This window comes from Rhinolophus sinicus, linkage group LG05 (assembly GCF_036562045.2).
Source record: "Rhinolophus sinicus isolate RSC01 linkage group LG05, ASM3656204v1, whole genome shotgun sequence".
Taxonomy (NCBI): Eukaryota; Metazoa; Chordata; class Mammalia; order Chiroptera; family Rhinolophidae; genus Rhinolophus; species Rhinolophus sinicus.
The window spans coordinates 57657915-57680823 of NC_133755.1; the positions used below are offsets into that span (position 1 = coordinate 57657915).

At 37.0% G+C, this 22909-nt stretch overlaps 1 protein-coding gene across 8 annotated transcripts in view; it reads left to right on the forward strand.

Moving 5' to 3' along the window:
* Window positions 1-22909, forward strand: part of CTNNA2 (catenin alpha 2) — a 1048744-nt gene that overhangs the window by 209649 nt on the left and 816186 nt on the right. The window lies entirely within an intron of this gene.

Below are 22909 nucleotides of genomic sequence, written 5' to 3' on the forward strand. Positions count from 1 at the left end.
ACAATGGATTTTTCTCTGGAATCAATGCATTTTTACTCAAAGGAGTCATCTTGGTTTTTTTTTTTCGGCTCTGTCTGCACTTGCCATTGTTAACATTTGCCTGAATTGGGTGTGTAGACCAACGGAGGTGCCTTTTGTTGTGGCAGTCAGTATAGCACAGCTGCAAACACTCCACATCTGCTGTTACTTCACAGTTTTCAAGTTGTTTTTCTCTTAGGAGGTGAAAACAGACTCTTGTGTCAAACTCAGGCTTTAAGGAGGATAGGATGAGAAGACGGCATCCTGTGAGAGACCAAAACCCAGGATTGTAAGGATGAAGGGAGGAAGAGTATGTAAAGTAGTGTAATAAAATTACTGTTGCTTTGTATGATTCCTCAATTTTTATTTTCAGTTCACAGCTTTCGTGAAAAATCAAGCTAGCTAGTTATTGATGAGTTTTGTAGCTAACTAGTTAGGTAAAATGCTATTTATTCACATTTAAAAATTTTCAATTGTGTTACAATACACACAAAATAAAATGTACTGCTTACGTGTTTTTAAGTGTACAGTTCAGTCGTGTTGAGTATATTCACATTGTTGAGTAGCCAATCTCCAGAACCTTTTCATCTTGCAGAACTGAAACTCTGTACCTATTAAACAACACCTCACTTCCCCGCTTAGTCCCTGGCCACCACTATTCTACTTTCTTTTACTCTTGAGTTTAACTATTCTAGCTACCTCATGTAAGCGAAATCCTACCGTATTTGTCTTTTTGTGACTGGCTTATTTCACTTAGCATAATGTCTTCATGGCTCATCCATGTTGTAGCATGAGTCAGAATTTCATTCCTTATTAGGACTGAATAATATTCTGTTGTATGCATATACCACATTTTCTTTATGCATGTGTATACCACATTTTCTTTATGTATGTATATACCACATTTTCTTTTTCAGTTCATCCATTCATGGACAGTTATGTCCCTTCCATCTTTTACCTCTTATGCATAATTCTGCTATGAACATGGGTATACAGATATCTCTTCATAACCCTGCTTTCAATTCTGATTTCCATAGCAGCTGCACCATCTTACATTCCCACCAGCAGTGCACAAGGATTCCAGTTTTTCCACGTCCTTGTCAACACTTATTTTCTGTGTTTTTTTTTTCTCCTTTGTATAATAGTCATTAAAGTGGGAGTAAGGTGATATCTTATTGTGGTTTTGATTTGCATTTCTCTAATGATTAGTTAGAGTATCTTTTCATATGCCTATTGGCCATGTTCATATCTTCTTTGGAGAGATGTCTATTTACATCTTTTGCCCATTTTTTAAATCATGTTGTTATTGGGTTGTAAAGGTTCTTTACATGTTCTGGATATTAATCTCTTATCAGATATTGTTTTGAAAATATTTTTCTCCCATCCTGTAAACCTACCTTTTGACTGTGTTGACTGTGTCCTTAGATGTGCAGAAGTTTTAAATTTTGATGTAGTCCTATTTAGAACTTTGGTTTAAAATTCTAAGGCACCATGAAATCAAAACACAAACCTCAGCTGCCTGACCTCCCTCCTGTATTTTTTTTTAACTCAGTGAATGCAACACATATGTATCCAGTTGCACATTGCAAAGATCTTGGTACTATCCTTGTTATTTCTTTCTTTTTCCAAATACAATTTATTATAAAGTCCCATAGATCTTAAGAAAGGGGAGAGAACTTTCATTCCTCTATACCTTCATTCACTCAACAAATGTTTACTGAAATTTTATGAGTACAAGGCATTGCAAATCATTGACCAGCAAAAGACACATGGTATTGTCTATATGTTTATTAATTTGTAGTGTGGCAGGATATTGGATATTCTTGTTTAAGTTATCAACAATTCCATGTTCGAGCTGCCCCAGGGCCTTTCTACATTCTGTCTCCTTTCACAGTTAACGATGACTCATTCTGCATATCCTAGGTCAAAGAACACTTTCACAGGGACACTTTTAAGACACTCCTGTCATACTTTTCATGGCTCTTTTCCTTGCCACTTCCCACAGCATCATTTAGTATTTGTGGGATGACGTGATTGACAACTTTCTTCCCTGCCAAACCACCTTCTTCTTGCGGCCATTTTCTTCCCCCTTAAAGTTAATTTCATTTGCCTTATAGTAATGTAAGTCTCACTTTAATTTCAAATGTTAAATTTTACATATTTCATGGAATGTGGATGGAGTATACATATGTGTGTTTTAGCAATGTGTAACCTTACAAGTTTTCAAGTGCTATTGAAAACTGCTATTCCTTCTGAATTACAAATGTACACTTGTTTACTTTCATGCATCTGTAGCCTAGATACATTTTTTTTTCTTTTTTCTTTTTTTTTTTTAGGTTGACTGATATGTAATAAATCACACACATTTAGAGTGTGCAGTTTGATAAGTTTTGACAAATGTGTACATCATGAAACCATCACCACACTCAAGATACGGAACTTCTCCCTCGTGGAGAGAGGTTTGATTAACGAGTCCCTAGGCCACTTTCTCAAAGCACTTGTCTTTTATGGTGATATATTTTCCCTTTTAGTTCCCTCAACAATCTCTTAGCGTTCCCTTATTTTTTCTTTCAAGTAAGTTAGTACAGATACCGTCTGTAGAAATTCATGTTTTGGTGTTCTTGACACTGGTCTGAAATAGTATTTTTGACAGTTTTTCACCAGACTATCCTAGTGATATTAGAGTGAGAAATTTTAAAGATGCTAATTTAGGACAGCTTATAGTGGTTGCTCTTCTAGAGAATATTTTAGACTTCCTCTATATTATTCACATTCATTTCTTGTTGAAGAAAAATTATGAATTAGAAATGATGCCTGTATACAGCTCAACTGTCACATTATGAATTAGAAATGATGCCTGTATACAGCTCAACTGTCACAAGGCTCTTTCTCTGAAGAGTGTCAAAATCAAGGAAGCATTGCCATATTACACAAAATGACAAACATTTTACTGGCAAAATCCTTTAAACTCCTCTTTTCCTCTTTCTCTGACTCTCAAATATCTCCCGTACATTTCATTTGCCTGTCATGTGTGAGAGGGGTCTCTCCGTGACAACCAAATCCTCAGGTTCTCCTTCCAGTTCTGTGCCCATTGGCTCTCTTACCTCCTTTCTCCCCGTTCTCAGTTCTTCATTGTGTAATCTTGTTTCCCTGCCTGGCTTAGTCCAATTTTCCTGTTTGACCATTATCCAGATTTTTATATACAAATGAGAGCCTGCGTTGATTTTCAGAGAGAGGTGGAAGAAAGGAACTTGAGGGGAACAAGTGAGGAGTAGGATAGGAGTATTTAGTTATTGGAAACTTTAAAATATAGTATTTTTCTTTCCATCATAGAAATCTACTTTCTAATATGTAAGATGATGTTCAGAAATTTTGGCAACACTGACATTTGCAAACAATTTCCTTCTTTGAGTTGGCTGCAGTATCTTTGTTCTTATTTATTATGTATTTGTATGTAGAGTTAAGTCTGTTAGAAGTGATCTACGAAGGTCGGACAATTAAGTTTGCGAACTCATCGTAGAAAAAGTGCAACCTACCTCATTGCTGAATATCACTATGGTTTCCCAAGGGTAGTCACCGTCTAACTACTCCCCTTGGGAAACTATGCACTGTCAACAGTGCCTAATCCACCCTTCAAAGCAATTTTGGAACTCTTTTGCTGGAATGGCCATCAGAGCTGTCATTGTATTACCCTTGAGGTCCTGAATGTCATCAAAATGACTTCCTTTTAATATTTCCTTTATCTTTGGGTAAAGAAAGAAGTCATTGGGGCCAGATTAGGTGAGCAGGGAGGGTGTTCCAATACAGTTATTTATTTCCTGGCTAAAAATTACCTCACAGACAGTGCTGTGTGAGCTGCTGCATTGTGGTGATGCAAGAGCCATTGTTGGCGAAAGTTCATGTCGTCTAACTTTTTTCAGCAATTCCAAATAGTAAACTTAGTTAACTGTTTGTCCAGTTTGTACAGATTCATAATGAATAATCCTTCTGATTCCAAAAAAAGGGTTAGCAACATCGTTGCAAAAAGTTTGGGAACTTAATTGTCAGACCTCGTATACTATTGAGTTGCTTCTGCTTTTTACATCGAATTATGAAAAGCATTGCCACTTTCTGAAAAAATATATTTCAGCATGAGTAGATGCCACAAGTTTTCATACTGTACGTCTCCATTTTCAGATTTTTAATATAGAAACATTTATTGTTGGTTTTTAAGTTTCACAACATTCGTGGTTATAATTACTGTAATTTGGCAAGATCATATATGAAGTTGTCTAACTATGTCATTATTGTATCTCCTGTGGTTAACCTTAGCATTGTTTGAAATGCTTTATAATTTTAAAAACTATGTTACCTGCTTTTAACCTAGGCTGCATGCCCGATTTTTAAAAGTGCTCAGTATGGGTGGTAGGAGTATTTTTACTAGAATATTAGAGTAGAAGATTTTCCTGTACTTTTAAGTTATAACCTGCAAGAAAAAGTATCTGAGTAGGCTTATGATAGCATTTATGTTAAAAACAACATATACATACACACACACAGACACATATACACCGGGGGTGCCAAAACAATGTGTACAAGTGGACACTCTGGTCAGTGTTGCTCAAGCAGTAGTTCGCTGTAATCAGAAGTGTCTGGAGGCTGATGGTAACCACTTTGAGCACCTCTTGTCATTGCAGAAGTCAAACGTGACTTGTATTCTTTTATAGGTGTATATTTTGTATTACAATTTTAATAGTTTTTTTCCTTACTTAAAATGTATATACATTTTTTTTTGGCACCGTGTGTGTGTGTGTGTGTGTGTGTGTGTGTGTGTGTATAAAATCTGAAAATGGAGATGTACAATATGAAAACTCGTGGAATCTACTCATGATGAAATACTTTTTTAGAAAGTGGCAGTACTTTTGATCATGTGATGTAAAAAGCAGAAACAACTCATAGTAATAGCTCACTTCTAATAAACCATATATATTATATATGTATTCAACATATATATTATATATATGTTATTATATATATATATATATATATATATATATATATATATATATATATTATATATGTATTAAAAACTTAGAACTGGTATTTTAGACTTGAGTAAAGATGAGGTATTTCGTCAGTGGAGTGTGTGTCTGATTTATTGTAGTTAATTAATTCCATATATATAGATTGTCTTCCTAATTGAAGTTTGGACTTCATCAAAATAGGAACATTGATGTGTACATATTTCTCTCTACTCCGATAGCAGCTGGCCTGGTTCTCTTGCACATGACAGGCAATATTTAGGGAAGACACTTACATGCGAAGTCAGCAAAGTATTGCGTGTTTTATTGAGATACCTGACTTCTCATGTTACTTTGGCCAATAACTATATGATTTATGCTAAAATACTTTCAGCCTCAGTTGCTCTATTTTTCAAATACGAAATAGTTGTATTTGAAATTGTTGTATTTATTTCATTAGGTTGTTTTACATAATGAAGTCTCAAAGGACTGAAAGAGTTAAATGTCATATAGATATCAAAGTAGATCAATTAATTATAATTAGTCAATCAATCTGTATTCCATATAGCAATAACACTCCTTCCTATATTAGTGTGTGATTCTGAAGAAAGGAAGGAAAGAAAGGAGGAAGGAAGGAAGGAAGGAACAAAAGAAGGAAGGAAGGAAGAAAAGAAAGAAGGAAGCAAAGAAGGAAGGAAGGAAGGAAGGAAGGAAAAAAAGGAGGGAGGGAAGGAGGGAAGAACCTGGTTGGTTCCTATCTGTTTAATTGGTATTTTAGAAAGATTAATTTGGCACCTTCATAAAAAGTTGACTAAATCAGAGAAAGAATGGATTCAGACATTGCTTGGTTGTTATTGTAATATTGCAGAGAAAACAAAACAAAACAAAGTTCTTTGATGTTCTCGGTTGGGGTAGTGGCAATAGGAACAGAAATAAGAAACTAGAAGTTGCAGGCATTGGAAAAAGGAATAAAAGATTTGGCACTTTTTGAAGGGAAAGGATGAATCAACAATTTATTATGTTTTTGGCCCTAGACAACTTAACTGGGACATCTTAAGAGGTGACGGGTGGGGAGAAAGGACCGATTTGATTTTAAATGTTGATGAATGAGGGGCGTGCCTAGCAAATGGTTCATGCTATAGGAATGGAACGTTTCAGAAACAGAGACATTTGGAAGTCTTCGGAGTTGATAAATGAAGCTTGTACAGAGTTTTCTTTGAGTATTTGCCAATAAAGAGAGAGAAATACAGTTTTAGTTTTTGGAAAAAAGGCCAAATTAGAATTAGAGGATAGAATAGAAATAAACTCAATAGGTAAGGCATGACCTGAAATGTGACCAGAGAGCCAACAGAGCCAAGACCTCCAATTTAAAGAAGTGTTTTGCAAAGGAGACAGTGATCAATCTAGACTCTAGAATGTTGCTGCAATTATGTCAAATTCTTCTGAGGTCATGGAGGATGGACAATGAGACCATGTCTTGGATTTTGCTAGAAAGGTGTTATTAATTATATTTAAAAGTGCATTTTCAGCAAGCTGCAGGTACAATAGTTAAATAAAAAGAAGGAGTAGATGCTGAAAGAACATTGTGGATGGTGAACTAAAAGACGTAGGCAGGAAAGGTAACCAGGCCCTTCTTTGGTCATCACTCTATATGTCACACATATATTCTTTTTGCCTCTGTATATGGGTGGGACTCAAATGAGGGACCGTGTGTTATAATTATTTTATCTCTGGAGGCTGGCCCAATGCCTGACACATAGTGTGCACTTAATGCATGATTCAGAAGATTGTCACAAAATGAATGGAGAGAACTAGAAGAGAAATGGGAGACAACATTAAGGACAAACAAAGAATATGATTGCTTGTTTGCTTGCTTAGTTGTTTTGTTTAAACCAATCAGAAATATTGGAGCAAAGATCAAGGGAGGGAGCAAGTAGTGAGAAAAATTGTAGATACAAAGGGAAAAAACTCAGGTTGGTGGCATGAGGTGGTGCAGATGGGACGTTTCTTTATCTAGAAAACTGGTGGAGAGGAGATCTATACCCAATCATGGGTTTATAGAAACCATGAGAACCAAAGCAGACTGGATGGAATTTTCTCAAATATTTTGAACAAAGAGGAGGTACTTTTACTGAACCAAGGTATATCTGATATTTGACCACTGTTGCAGATAATTTTATATTTTTTGTTTGTTACTGGCATTTCTGTGGTCTCTCACACATTTCTAAAGGATTTTGTTGATTATATAAAACTGATTATTACAATATCCTTGGATGTAACTAAAAAAGGCAATTTATAACAGGCTTTATTATCTAAGAATTTTTCAATTTAATTTGTTTGCTTGGTGTATAACAGCATCTGCCAGCAGTGGGATGCTCACATATTGTCTTCATGAATTGTCTTAGATTTGCAGCAGATCCAGAAGCAATCCTTTGAAAGATAGGCACCATTCTTCATGTTTGCCCAATAAACAGATCTGTTTAATGGTATAACGCAACACTTGGTTTTATGCCATCATCTCATTATTTTATTCCCAAACCTTCTTCCTGAAGCCATGGAACATTTCCTTGGGCTTCCTCTCTTCAGTCACCAACCTTCTCTGATTGCCCCCATCTGTCTGGCACATAGTGTTTGTTTAATCAAAACAATTAAGTCATGCCCCAGATCCCAGGATGTACCAGTTTAGGGTATAGAATGAGATATACATGGTCCTAATGCAACTTTCAGAGGGATCCCACGGGACAAAGAAAGGACAGATAAAAGAGGTAGCTTCTTTATGTAACCATTTTCTATAGTCAACCCATGCACTGCACATTCAGGCTTTTCTTTGTTTTGACACAATCTCACACATGGAGTGATACGGTAATATCAACTAGTTCCATCATTATTATTTTTTTTACCCAATCTATATGTATTGTGTAACTGATACCCAATGGCAGAGACAGACAGAACATGACTGAGAAAAAGTAGTAGAGGGGGAGAGAAAGGTGTCCTCACGTCTAAGAGAGATTAAACCAATGGCTTCTGATGACCTGTTGGCTTTCTCCCTCCCTACCCAGTTTGGTGGTGGGATGAAGCGTTGGAGGAATAAGCTGGTCCAACAGTAACTTCAGTCAGTATCAACAGTAGGAACGCCCCAACTGAGATCTGAGCAGAGGCCGTTTCCCTGGCCAAGAAGCTTCCACTGTCACAGAGTCCTGCAACCCTATTACAGCACCAAGGTCGGGGGAGGAGGAAGGGAGTTTCCTCTCTCCTGTAGCACTATCCACATAGCTCAGCCTCTCGAAGGAGGAGAGCTGAAGGTATGAAAGGATTCTGTTGCTCCTCTGCTTGTCCTTTTTCTCAGGTATCCCTTACTTTATGCCTCTGTTCTTCACATGTGAATGCCAGAGTGTCCTAGAGATACCAGGACTTCCTTTTCTGCGCTGGGCTTCTGCCTGACCACCCTTATCTGGATGGTGTGTTACTGGGTTCTGAGATAGAATCCTGTTGGTCACGGGGTGAGATTTCACTCATCTGTGGTTAGAGGGCTAGATGAGCAGGCCTCCATGGAAGGGAACCACCCTCAGGGAAGGAAGGAATTGTAGGACAGAAAATGAGGATTTGAGGGGCACATCCTAGGTAACAGAGGGAAAGAGAGCTCATTTCTCTCAATGGGTCTTCTCTCGTTAGCCTGGACTTTGCTGAGTATAGGTCCATCACTTTTTAAAACAATTCTTTTCAAGTAATATAATAAAGTACATGTTTATTAGTTCAAGCAAGGGCAGACCTTGAAGTTAGACTGGTGAGTGCTCAGCCTCACTCTGAATCTGGTGATGCTCACTGGCCTTCCCATGCCCCCTCCTACCCGTCCTTGCAGAGGCTTCCTTTCCATATGTTTCTCAGAGAGAAGTTCACAAAATGCCTGGTTCAGAATCACCTGGCTGAGGATGGGAACTCTCCGTAAAAATTCCAATCGCTGGGCTTAGCCACAAACTTAGATTCAGCATGGCAGGGTAAGCCTGGGACTCTTTATTTCCCAATAGTTCCCCAAGTAAATGTTATGCTTCCAAAGATGGAGAATCATTAATAGTCTGAGTTGATTACATCTTTATACACATCATCTTTATTCAGTCTTTTTTTTTCATTGAAAATGATGCTCTCTACGAATGATTAATTTTTAGAAGCTTTAATGTCCGAAGTTTAAAAAATATATAAAAACCCTTGAGCTACATACGATGACCAAAAAAAAAAAGATAAAAATAAGTTTGATGTGAAAATATCATGAAGAAAAAAATACATCAATGTAAAAATGTATATTAGAATTTGTCTTAATGCATATTTTAATATCTGCAGTACTTTTAACTGTTGTATATTTGGCTAAATAAAGTATACTTATATGCCAAAGTTTAAACTAGTGAGGGTACAGGAATACCCTAGGAAATGTGGAGCCCTTTCTGTGGCCCTGGTTGCAATATACTGGAAGACTGTGGCAGATTATTCTTTCATCTGACCCCTCTTTCTGGAGCCTTTGGCTTTTGAAAATGCCATAACCTTTTAGCAAGAATAACAGTAGCTTCCATTAGTGGTTATCACTTCATTTGTAAGACATTTTGCCTATATTCTCTCAACATTATTCTGTTAGTCAATGAAGTATGATTATCCATATTTTATATAATGTTATTGATGCTGAAAATGTCTATGTACATTAATTAGTGAATTAATTCAACAGCTACTTATTGAGTATTTACTATGCATAGGTACTGTTTTGGGTGCTAGGAATACAGAATAAAGAAAACAGACATTCCCTGCCTACAGGACTATCTCATTCTGAGTTGAGACAGGCAATTAATCAGTAAAAAATTAAGCAGAGTAATGGTTTCAGGGTTGAAGTAATTTAAAAATGGGATGACCAAAAGTATGATGCATACAAGATTAAATTGATGTAGAACTTAACATTGAGATTTAAAAATTTGCTCTGTAAGAGACAATGAAGACAAACTATAGACTGGGAGAAAATAGTTGTAAATTACATTATCAGGTAAATGGCTTGTATCTAAAATATGTAAATAACTCTTAAATTCAACCATAAGGAAAGGAATGACCAGATTCAAAGATGTGCAAAGGCCTGAACAGACATATCACCAAAGAAGATATTCAGGTGACAAATATGCGTGTGAAAAAATACTCCACATCATTTGCCATTAAGGAAAGGCAAATTGAAACAAGATTTCACTGTGCGACTCCTAGAATCAATAAAATCTTCCAAATTGACAATACCAAATGTCAGCAAGGTTGTGGAACAACAGCAGTTCTCCTTCATACAGATGGAAAATGATACATCCACTTTTAAAGACAGTTTGACATTTTTCTTTTATAAACCTAAACCTAGAATTAATATATAATCCAGTAAACTCAATCCTAGGTATTTAGTGCATTGAATTAAAAATGTACGACTACACAAAAATTACCTAACCCTGTTCCATTTGAAAAAATAAACTTGTTTATTTTAGAATAATTTTACATATAAAGAAATTTGCAAAGATAGTACAGAAAGTTCCTATGTACTCAGTTTCCCCTATTGTTACTAATGTACATTTGTCACAGTTAATGAACACATATTAATGCATTGTTAATTGAGCCTAGCACAATAGTTAAAAAACAAAACAAAAAACATAGGAACAAACCCTTCTGCTCATGTGCTCAGCAAAAATGGCAAGAACAAACATGGTGTGGATACTGAAATAGTCCTATTCTTAAACTAACTTGCAAAGAGTGGTAAATCATACCTCTATATGAATAAAATGAGAAATCTATCTTAGAAAATGGCCAATTCGGGACTGTTTCCTTTTATACCCTTTATTGAGGTCCAAACTTGTTAGCCTAATTAAAACCTTTCTTGCCTTTCATGGAGAGGGTTTAAAGAGGCTTTCAAGGATATACAAAACACAGTAAGAAAGAAAATAGAAATCCAAGGAGAAGAACTAAGGAAAACAAGGTCAGAGACTAGAAAGGAACAGGAAAGCAGGGAATGTGTATGCGCATTAGTGCCCAGGCAAGCTGTGAGGTGCTCACCCACCCAGGGCCTGCAGCTGGGCAGGGGAGCTGATGGGGGCGGCTGCATCTTTGCAGGGGACCCAGGTGTGAACTCTGACTCTGCAGCTTTCATGCTGCCTGTGCTGTGTGACTTGCTGGGTATCTTCTCTGCACCAGTGTTTACGTGAGTTAAGTGGGGCTAATCACACATAGACTTCCAGGACTGTTGTGCAGAGCAGATGCCAGCATGCATGTAAAGTGCTTGGCCGCAAACCCAGCTGCTGCAGGCGCTGAAAGCCTGGTGGCTGTGGCCTTTGTTGTACCGTCTTTGTTACTGTACTTGCTGCAGCCAGGCAGTAAATTGGGCCCTTGTGCATTCTAAGACAGGCGTTAAGTATAAAGTTTTATGATAGTTGTTGTCACAAAATAAAATCTTTCAGGTGGATTACTTTGTCATCTCCATTTCATTTGAAACTCACTTCGTTTTAAGGGAAATTGCTTAAATGGCATATCTTACCCCCACCACGAAAAAAGGAAATATTGGACATTATCACATAAAGATAAAGAAACTTGGTCATCAAGCATTTGCTCTCTAATAGCTGAATCTGTAATTCAATGAAAAATGCATTTGAAGTAAACATCTTGAATAACAATGGTATAAGGTTATCCAAGAGGAAGGCGATTTGCGGATGCATTCCTAATTATGATGTATGTCAGCACTTTGATGCAACCCAGGCCTTGTTCATTAGCAGTGGGCCCCTCTGAAACTGAGACTGAGTGAGCAAGCTTTTTCTAGATGGGATTTTGCTTTGGAAAACAAAATGAATGGGGCAAGACAAAAGCTTCAGAAACCATGTTGAATCTTGTTAACTACATGCTAACACCGCGTTTCCCTGAAAATAAGACCTAGCTGGACAATCAGCTCTAATGAGTCTTTTGGAGCAAAAATTAATATAAGACCCTATCTTATTTTGCTACTATAAGACCGGGTAATATAATATAATATAATACCAGATCTTATATTAATTTTTGTTCCAAAAGATACATTAGAGCTGATTGTCCGGCTAGGTCTTATTTTTGGGGAAACACGGTATATGGTCCCAGAGGATCGTCTCTCTGGAGAGATACGGAAAAGTCAGAATTTACAATAAATTATGGAGCTGCCATCCTGGCATTGCAAGGCTAAGAAGACATCTTATTCATTAGAAGCTAATAACAGATTTCCAGTTAAAATAGTTAAGGGCAGACGGGAAAGGAAGGGGTGGATGGCCTCTTTTTAAACCAAAAATCAATGCTTGATATTGTATATCTATGAGTATTCTCGTGTTCCCAAGGGTCAAACAAGAATGAAAACCTACTTCTCCGAAAGAAAGGCTAGTCCCTTCACTGGAGCTCTTGGTCCCTTCTCCTGTTTACATACGTTTTGGAAGAGTGCAGTGGGGTCATCATCCCACTCGGCAGTTACCAGTGTCTTCCTTTCCACTGGAATAGTCCAAACAACATGCAAACAGAAAATATTACCTAATTGCAACCTCCTCCAACAACTGCACCATTTTTTTTTTTGTTTCTTTCAAACAAAATTTTTTCAAGGAATAATCCACACTCGTTCAATTGTTTTTACCCCACAATTACTTCTTTTTATTGTGCAGTATAATATATTCAGTATACCATATGGAGTAACAAGAAAACCAGTATGCACAGCCCTCAGCCTAAATAAAACCTCCATGCTGTAGAAGCTACCTGCTTGCTACTCAATGTCTCCGTTTCCTTCCTTTACTGCCCAACCTGGGCCTGGAACCATAGTGTTGAATTTGGGTGTACATATTTCCCATCCATTTTCACCATCATTTTATTATGAAAATGTTCAAATTGCAGCAAAATTGAAACAGTTTTACAGGGAATTCCTGTACCTGCAAAACCACCTCCTAAATCTGCCATTAACAGTTTGCTATACTTGCTCTATCACAGATCTATTTTCCGTGAGTTGAAAAAATACATTTCCTACCTATGAGTGGTCCCATTTTCACCCACACCATTCTGGCTTTCAGGCTGACTACTTCATGGAACCTGTTCAGTCAGAGTTATTGGGTTCAGCTGTCAGTCATATCTGCCCATTTCTTTCTCTCCATCTTTGCTCAAACTCTCAGTACCATCACATGGAGTTGACAACCATCTGTCACCCCTGGGACACCCCCTATTCTCACTTCTTTTGGCTTATGCAGTACCTCTTTTTCCTCCTTACTCTTTCAGGTCCCACATCTCCTTGGAATTCTAAATATTGGAAGGTCCTAGGGCTCAGGCTTGGGCTTTCTTTCTTCTCTAACAATCATTTCACTCTATGTGCCAAAAGTGCCAACATTTGAACTTCTGGGCCTTATCTGTAAATAACTGTGTAATATTGTAACCACTCAAACTCAATTACACCTTTCCTCATTTTTCCCTATTTAGAAATGGGACTAACAGCCTAGTTGTATAAGTCAATAGCATGAGAGCTATACTTTATTTCTTTTTTTCTCATTCCTCACATCCAAAGCCATATGATTTTAACAACCTAGCTCCACGGCACATCCTAAATGCATCCGTTTTAAGGCAGTATAGCATAGTCATTAAGAGTGCAGCTTATGGACGTAGATGGCCTACATTTGAAACCTGACTCCAACATTTACTAACTATGTGATCTTGGGTAAATTAAACTCCCATAGGCCTCAGTTTCATAATCTGTAAAGTGGGAATGAGAATGGTACCTATCATATGGGTTAGTTGTTAATATAAGCAAGGTACTTAAGTCAGTGACTGACACATCGTAAGCATTATATAAATGTTTATTTAAAACACTTGCTCAGAAAGGCCATTTCTATCCCCTCCATAAAGAATAAAGTAGGAGCTATTTTCTTTCTTTCTTTTTAACTATAAGCCAACTGAAAGACAAGATAGGTATATCAGTCAGAGTTCTCAGAGACATGGAACCAACATTAAAATACTTATTTTAAGGAATTGGTTGGCAACTCAGACAGGAGTCAGTGCTGCGGTCTTGAAGCAGAATTTCTTCTCCTCTGGCAATTCCGTTGCTTTTATGGCCTCCAACTGATTTGATGAGGCCCACACACACTGATAAGGGTAATATCCTTTACGTAAAGTAAACTAATTATACATTTTAACCACATCAACAAAATGCCTTGACAGCAGCCTCTATATTAGTGATCGATGAAATAACTGTGTCCTGTAGCCTGGCCAATTTGGCACAGTAAAAGAGCGATCCCAATGGATAACAGTTGATGAATGAGTCTTTGTGAATTTGAAACCATGATATGTAGATGAGAGTATACATATTTTTTCCTAGAACTCCATGGTATTGTAGTGTTTATGAGCTTGCTTTTCGACATAGGCTGCCACTTGATGATGGATTTATCTTGAAAAACCCTTAACCTACCAAATGGACATGGCTGTAGCATAGACACCCAAGAGGGAGGTTCCCCTGTCGTTTTTCCATATGTACTTCTTGTAGACACTGGAGGTTCAGGCCTGCCAAAAGCCACTTGTGTGACTTGGTTCAAACCAGTCATTTTGTGTCAGAATTCTTGTTTGTCAAGTAATAATGCTAGTCCCATCTAATCCATAAATATTTAAGAATTAGATAAATGTCAGAATGAAAGAATTTAAGAAAACATGAATCATTTTTTCAAATTGAATATGTGAATATGAAGTTGCTTTTAAAGGCACGATATTTCCTTTATGAAACTTAGAAGGTAAGCTGAAAAGTCATATATTTTAAAGAAAAAATTTAGGTAATTTTTCTGTTTTGGGTTAAATCCATGTTTTAGGTTCATATTTTGTATTATTTCAATGTGGATAATAATAAAGGTTTAATGAAATGTGGGCATGATTTATTTGAAGTTATATTTTAAAAAATACTTTTTTTTTTTTTTTCTTTTACAGGACTTTTATGGGGGAACAGTGTGTACTTCAAGGACTTTTTTTTTCTTCCCCTAGTCAAGTTGTTGTCCTTTCAGTCTTAGTTGTGGAGGGTGCCGTTCAGCTTTAAGTTGTTGTCCTTTCAGTCTTAGTTGTGGAGGGTGCAGCTCAGCTCCAGGTCCAGTTGCTGTTGCTAGTTGCAGGGGGCGCAGCCCACCATCCTTTGTGGGAGTCCAGGAATTGAACTGGCAACCTTGTGGTTGAGAGCCCGCGCTCCAACCAACTGAGCCATCTGGGAGGCAGCTCAGCTCAAGGTGCCCTGTTCAATCTTAGTTGCAGGGGGCGCTGCCCACCATCCCTTGCAGGACTCAAGGAGTTGAACTGGCAACCTTATAATTGAGAGCCCACTGGCCCATGTGGGAATCGAACCAGCAGCCTTCAGAATTAGGAGCCCAGAGCGCCAACTACCTGAGCCACCGGGCCAGACCCAAAAAATACTTTTAACAACCAAAGAATAACTCAAATCTGTTGGTGCTATTAAGTCAATCTGGCCTTCTATTTTAAGTGTCTAAACATAGTTAGTGCTGTGTAAGTCGATGCATGTTTTTGAAATACCGTATTTTCAGTGTTTATGCCATTTCTCTTTGTAGTTTCTATTTTTCAGTAAAAATATAATTGGCATAAAAGTATCCTATTAGTTCCAGGTTCTCTTTGCACTCCTTGTGCTCTCATGGATGGAATGAAGTTTGAGCTCAAGTATGCTTGTCTTTTTAAAGCTTAATAGTATTTAATGTTATTGCCTTTTAAAAAGCCCTTAAAATGTGCACTGTGTTTGAATGGGCTTCAATTTGTTGCTTCTTATAATATATTATATAGTTCACTGATGCAGATTCATAGGGGAGTATTTAAGGGATGAAAGTTCAAAAGTATTAAATATTTACATTCATTAGAATATGATCTTTTAGGATAAGCAGAAAAGAAAAGCTAATTGGTTTACATCCTATTGCGGGCTTTATGAACTTACTGCTTTGGTAATTTCTTAAATGTCACTACCAAAAATATTGACCTATTTCTCTTTGGACTTCCATTGAAACAGTAGCAGTCATCTGTAATAATACCTAATAAATTTAAGATATGGTGTTTAAAACATAATTGTGGCTCTTATATGTCACCTTTCCATGTCAGAAGCTCTAAATAATAAGTGGTTGCTCTTTTTAGTTTAATAACCTGCTGAGAGCTCTACTGCATTTTGTTTGTTTTCCTCAAGAGAAGGGAAGCAGGATGGCTTCGTCATTAATTAAGCTGTGTTTCTCTAAGCAAGCTTTTATCTCTGGTCTTAAAATATCGCCTAAGAAACAATATTTTCAAATGAAATGTTCTCTAAATCTCTTTAAAGTTATATTTTTCTCTTGTTTTTTTTTTTTTTTTTTTTAAAGGAAGAGCAAGAGAATTAAGACTATGTGCCACTTTTTTTTTTAAACTTCTTTTAGCTTTATTGAGATATCATTGACATACCACATTGTGTAAGTTTAAGGTATACAATGTGAAGATTTGATACACATATACATTGCAAAATGTTTACCAAACAGGGTTAGTTAACGCATCCTTCATCTTACATTGTTACCTTTTGTTGTTGATGTTACGGTGAGAACATTTATGACCTGCTCTCTTAACAACTTTCAGATATGAATACAGCATTGTTAACTCTACTCCCCATGCTGTACATTAGATCCCCAGAACTTATTAATCTTATGGCTGGAAGTTGTACCCTTTGACCAACATTCCCTCATATTCCCTAGTCCCCAGCCCCTTGCAACCACTAATCTTCTCTGTGTTTCTATGAGTTGAGGTTTTTTAGAATCCACATGTATGTGAGATCATACAGTATTTCTTTCCTTGTCTGACTTGTTTTACTTAGCATAATACCCTCAAGGTTTATTTCTCTTTTGGATTTCCTTCTCTTTTGAAGGCTGAATACTATTCCTATACACACACAAATATATACCACATTTTGTTTATCCATTCATCTGTCAGTAGACATTTAGTTTGTTTTCATGTGTGGCTATTATGAATACTGCTGCAGTGAACATGGGGGTGCACATATTTCGATGGAATAATGATTGCATTTCCTTTGGATAAATAACCAGAAATGGGATTGCTGGACCATATGGTAGTTCTAATTTTAATTTTTTGAGAAACATCCATACTGTTTTTCATAGAGGCTGCACCAGTTTGCATTCCCATGAACAGTGCACAAGGTTCTTCTCTCTACATCCTTACCAGCATTTTTCATCTCTTGCCTTTTTGGTAATAGACATTCTAACAGGTGTAAAGTGATGTCTCATTGTGGCTTTTGATTTGCATTTCTCTGATGATTAGTAATGTTGAGTACCTTGAGTTTTTGGCATTTGTATGTCTTGTTTAGAAAAATATCTATTCAGGTCCTATGCCTATTTTTTAATTGGATTATCTGTTTTTTTTTGCTGTAGAGTTGTATGAGTTCCTTGTGTATTTTGAACATTAACCCCTTATCATATACATGGTTTGCAAATATTTTCTCCTGTTGGTAGGATGCCTTATTGTGTTGATTGCCTGTGTCCTAGGTTGTTTAGTCAACCAAGACATTGTTGGGCCCCTGAGGGCTCCCATTCCAATTGTGAAGGCAAGACAAGTGCCAGAGAAGACAGGAGGGGGAAAAGTAACATACAGACATTGTTTTAAATAAAAGAGACACCATGCAGAGGCCCCTCCTGAATCTCTTATTTTGGCACTGGGAAACAGATGGTTACATTGTTTAGGGGTCGTGATCCTAAGATAGTAAGTCAATTTTGTGCTTTTATTAGTTTTGTTTTCAACTTTGCAAAAGGTCCACTCTTCAAACAGTATTCTGGAGCTTAAACAATAAAGATAAAATAAGTATTAGAAACAGTTTGAAGATAATTGACCTACTTCTTCCAGCTTTCAGGCAGGACCTAGTTAAAAATTAGCATCCTTTAATTCACATTATGCTTAATTTATAATGTTCTCTCTCAGTTAAAATGAATATAATCGCTAAAATAATTGAGTGTCTTTCTAATCTGCTCTTTTACTTCCATGTTCAGCTTCCAAGTAAAAGATAAATTCTGAAGCGTGTACTTATATGAGTTTAATAATCATCTTTTTTTTTTTTTTTTTTTTTTAAACAGGAGAAAATCACAGTTTTAATACACGTGCATGGGGAAGTCACATGAGTATGAAAATTCCAAAGACATTGAGGAGACACTGGGTATATAGGACATTTTTGGACAAAGGAGAAAGGGTGGAGGAAGGGGTATTCTATTTCAGACATGAGAATGGGCGGTTTACAGGCAGTTACAGGTAGCTGAGAAAGAGCAGAACATACACTGCAGAAAATGTTTGGTAGGCAACTCAGGAACAGTGGGGCACAGGGGCTATCTAGCAAACAGGCTTGGAGTCTTCCTGACTAATGCTAGTGTGAAAATTCTTAAAATGATTAAGCCCAGTCTCCCTTCCTAAAAAGCAGGTTTCTCTGTCTGAATCTCTTATCTTAGGCAGGAGAGGAGGGTGGAGGGATAGAGTCAAAGTTTCTTTCTGAGTTTTGTTTCTTAAAGTCAATATCCTAAAAAACAGCCTCAGGGTGGCAAAATTTTGGTTCCCTTCAGTCCTTCCTTTGAAACTTGAAACAAAAGTTTCAGATTCCAGAAGCTACCTTGTAGATTGCTCCGTTATTTCATTGATCCAAGCATTCAGTCCTGAGAGTAAGTTCACTCAAACTGCTGAGTCTCGTTTCAGGAGGTAGTGATACAGATGGGCTGCCAAAGTGAGACCTGTATTGTGTAAGCAGGCACTCAGGTGTTTAATAAGAGGGATACCTATGAAAACAAATAAAAACAAAGGTTAGTGATCAGAGCCAATTAGAAACCAGTTTCTGAGTTTGTAAGGCTATCAGTTGAGAAGATTTCTAGATGTAAGGCTCAAAGCTTCTTTTGCTGGAAGGAAGGCAGGCAGTGACAATCTGATAGATTTTCCTGGTCTGAAGTTTGCATGCCTTGGATGATATCATCAGGTACTCAAGTAAACTGCATGGCTTCCACAGCATCAGTCATCGAGACTGCTTAAGCATGAGCTGTGGTGACAATTTCTCTGAGTTTATATCATGTAGTTTTAATGAAGGTTAGATATCCATAATTCATGTAGCCACACAATTTTATATTGCTTATTTTGATTCTGAATATCTCCTACAGGATTGGAACACACTGTTTTGTTTGTTTCCAGGATTAGCTATTAGTTTACTAGAACTTTAACCCAAATGCTCCTGAGCGAGTAATTTGGAGTTGTACTTTAGTAAGGTTTTGTCGCTTTCAGATGTTTAGAAACAGCCTTGTTATTTGATAGTTTTGTAGTTGGCAATTTAGATAATAATTTGGTCCCCCTACCCCCTTTTCTCTTTCCTTCTTTTATTTTATTTTATTTTTTTATTAGTTTCAGGTGCACAAAACAATGTAATAGTTAGACATCATTTATATCCCTCACACTGTGTCTACCCCCCTCCCCCCATCCTCTATCCCTCTGACATCGCACACAGCCATTACATTTCCACTGTCTTTATTCCTAATGCTGTGCTCCGCTTCTTGTAACCATATATGTGTGTGTGTGTGTGTGTGTGTATATATATATATATATATATATATATATACACATATGTACGTACATACATATATGCATATATATATATATATATATATATATATATATATATATATATATAAACTTGTAGTTCACATTCATTATTTTTGAGCTTCAGCTTCAGGTGTACAGTGCAGTGATCAGGCATCACCATCATCCCTGAGGTGGTCTCCCTAACGAGACAAGTGTCCATCAGATACCCTACAAAATCTTTACAACATTATTGATTACATTCCGCAAATTAACTTTTGTATCCCCGTGGCAATCTTGTGGTTACTGACTGTGCTTTCTAATCCCCTCACCTTTCCCCTTATCCCCATCCCCCCACTCATCTAGCAACCCTCAGTTTTTCCTCTGTCTCCAAAACTGTTTCTGATTAGTTCATTCATTCATTCTTTTCTTTAGATTCCACATATAAGTGAGATCACATGCTATTTCTCTTTCTCTGTCTGACTTATTTCACTTAACATAATGTTCTCTAGGTCCATCCATGTTGTTGCAACTGGTAAGATTTCTTTCTTCTTTATGGCTGCATAATACTCCATTGTATAAATGTATCACAGTTTCTTAATATGGTCATCTACTGAGAGGCATTTCGGTTGTTTCCATGTCTTGGATATTGTGTATAGTGCTGCAATAACATAGGAGTGCATAAAGTTTTTTGAATTGGAGTTTTGGATTTCTCCGGATAGATACCTAGGAGTGGAATTGCTGGATTATAAGGTAGTTCCATTTTCAGATTTTTGAGATACCTCCATACTGTTTTCCTTTGTGGCTGCACCAACCTGCAATCCCACTCTCTTTCCTTCTTAATCAAACCTATGCCACTAATATTTTTGGTCTGTTTGCTTTACGTATAATCTTCAATTTGTATACCTCTGTGGTAAACTAAAGTTACTAGCTCAAGACAAATCTTTCAGGTGTAGAATGAGTTTAATGTTGCTGTCTTTCTTCCTGGTTTAGTTTACCTTGTTTAGTTGAATAATTCTACTTCATATTCATCTTTCACGGACTCTGATATTTTTCTTTCATGCAGCAGAAATGGGTTTGAATTTATTGTACACGTTGATGCTCAGTTTGTTTCTGTGTAGCTTTCCCTTCATTGCCTTTTCCATCCAGAAAATAACTATTTTGGAGTTCATGACTTTATGTATGACCTTGACTGTCAATATTGTCTGTTTATATCCTGTCTTTCTCTTTTATTTCAAAGGGCATTGTAGGGTAGAAAGTAGCGTATGCAGTGGAAATCCTAAACCATGTACTATTTCTCATATAGTTTTCTAGCATCTCTGCATAGCAGCATCATTTTTCCACTTCTGTGCTAGTCATCATCAAACTTAATATGATCCAATGAGCTCTTTCATTTCTTTTATAATACAGCCACAGTCACAGAGTCATATAATTTCTGATCTAAAAAGCAACTTGAAGTTGCATTGTTTCCTGGTATTCTAAAGAGGAGAAATTGTACTCCTAGAAATTGCCCATCAGATGTATGAGATGCCACAGCACATTAGAGGAGGATCAGGGCTAGAGCATGGGTTTTCAGGTAGAACACTTTTTTTTTTTTTTCTGTATTGTTTAATATGAAGTAATCAAATCAGTACAAGTTAAATTTCTAAGCTTTTGTTGGCTGTGTGGTACATGGGATATATTAGGACTCATGTTAAGGCAATATCCTACTCCATCCACTCCCTGTCCCCTTGAAGACTGGGAACAGTGAAATGTATTCAGGACAGAACGGACGGTTGCATCTTCAGAGAAACATAGTTACACAGTTAGGTGACTGTCCTAGTAGGTCTGCATAGGAGGGTAAAAGACACTTTAGACTACCAATCCCTACTCTCTAGTGGAGAGAAATTAATTGAACAATTTATATTAGTAATAACTTTCGGTTGGCAACACTTATGAATCACCTTTTACTTCATAAGCAAAGTTTCGTATGAAAAATACTATATTGTAAGATTGAAGAAAACTCAGTAATTTTATTTTACGTATTTTAGCCATATGTTTTCAGTTATTTCAACACCACAGAGCTACAGAACACATCACTAATGAAGTTACATTCAACCTAATGAAAACATATCGTGTGTTTACATTAGCAATGAGTATGTGGAGAATTACATTTGAATTGTTGCATATAGGTATACATATGTTGAAGTTTAGTAACTGAAACATTTAAGCCAAAAATACTGTTGAAAAATTGTGAATCACTAACATTATATAAACAACCTACAACGTTCACAATTGATAATAAATCGGGTAGACAAATAGTGATTTATTATTAAAATGTATAATAGTAGATATTAATGATGATGACATATGATGGCAGACTCTGCTCACCAAACTGTTCTGTTTTCCTCCTGGCCCGAAGGAAAGCTACGTTTACCGGGGTCCTCTGCAGTCAGCTGAGGCCGTGTGACCGGGCTCTAGCCCATAGAATGTTGACAGATATCATGCATACCATTTACCATCCCAGCCCCTAAAACACCCATACCATCTTCTAACTTCTGTTATATCTTTCATGTTAAGTGAGGAAGATGATTCAGTGGAAGACTGAGGCCCTAGGAAGCAAGATCTGGGCCCTTAAATAAACAAGTCTCCCCATCTCCACACTTGTCCTTCATTGGACTATGGCAAGACAGAGAAATACACTTTCATTGTGTTAAATTATTGAGGTTTGGGGTAGTTTCTTCCAGCCCTTAGCCCTTGTGAGTTGAACATTAAAATAAAAGTTCATAAAATTGCACCTGTAAGAAATAAAAGTAACTCATTCATAAAAAACAAAGGCAGAATTTGTATTCTTTGATAAGTTTCAGGGCCCTTCAGAAAAAAAACTTATTGGTTTTCCAGAGGCCACAGAATAAGCTTTAGGTTCAGAGAGTGGTCCAGAAAACAGGAGAAAGAAGTCAGTGGCTTAGACAACTCCTTAGAATTCTAGGACTAGGATCTTAACAGCACATCTGTTAAACTTCCCTTTCCCTAAGAAAATGAAAACCAGAATGTGGTCCCAGGGGTTAGGACGTGAGCTGACCACAGAATCCATCTCAGCACAAGGGATAATAAGCTAACTTAGGAGCCACCAAGCTGGGAAGAGATGGGCACCAAAACCCCAGGTGACAAAGGCTAGTTTTGCTTGGAGGCCCTCTTGTGATACCTGTGATACATAGTAAGTGTGTTTGTTAGAAGTGGCAGGAATAATCAGAGGTTATGGCAGTGGTCAGGCAAAAGAACTGGAAATTAAGAATCAGTGCTATTTCTTTCTTCCATCATCCTTCAAC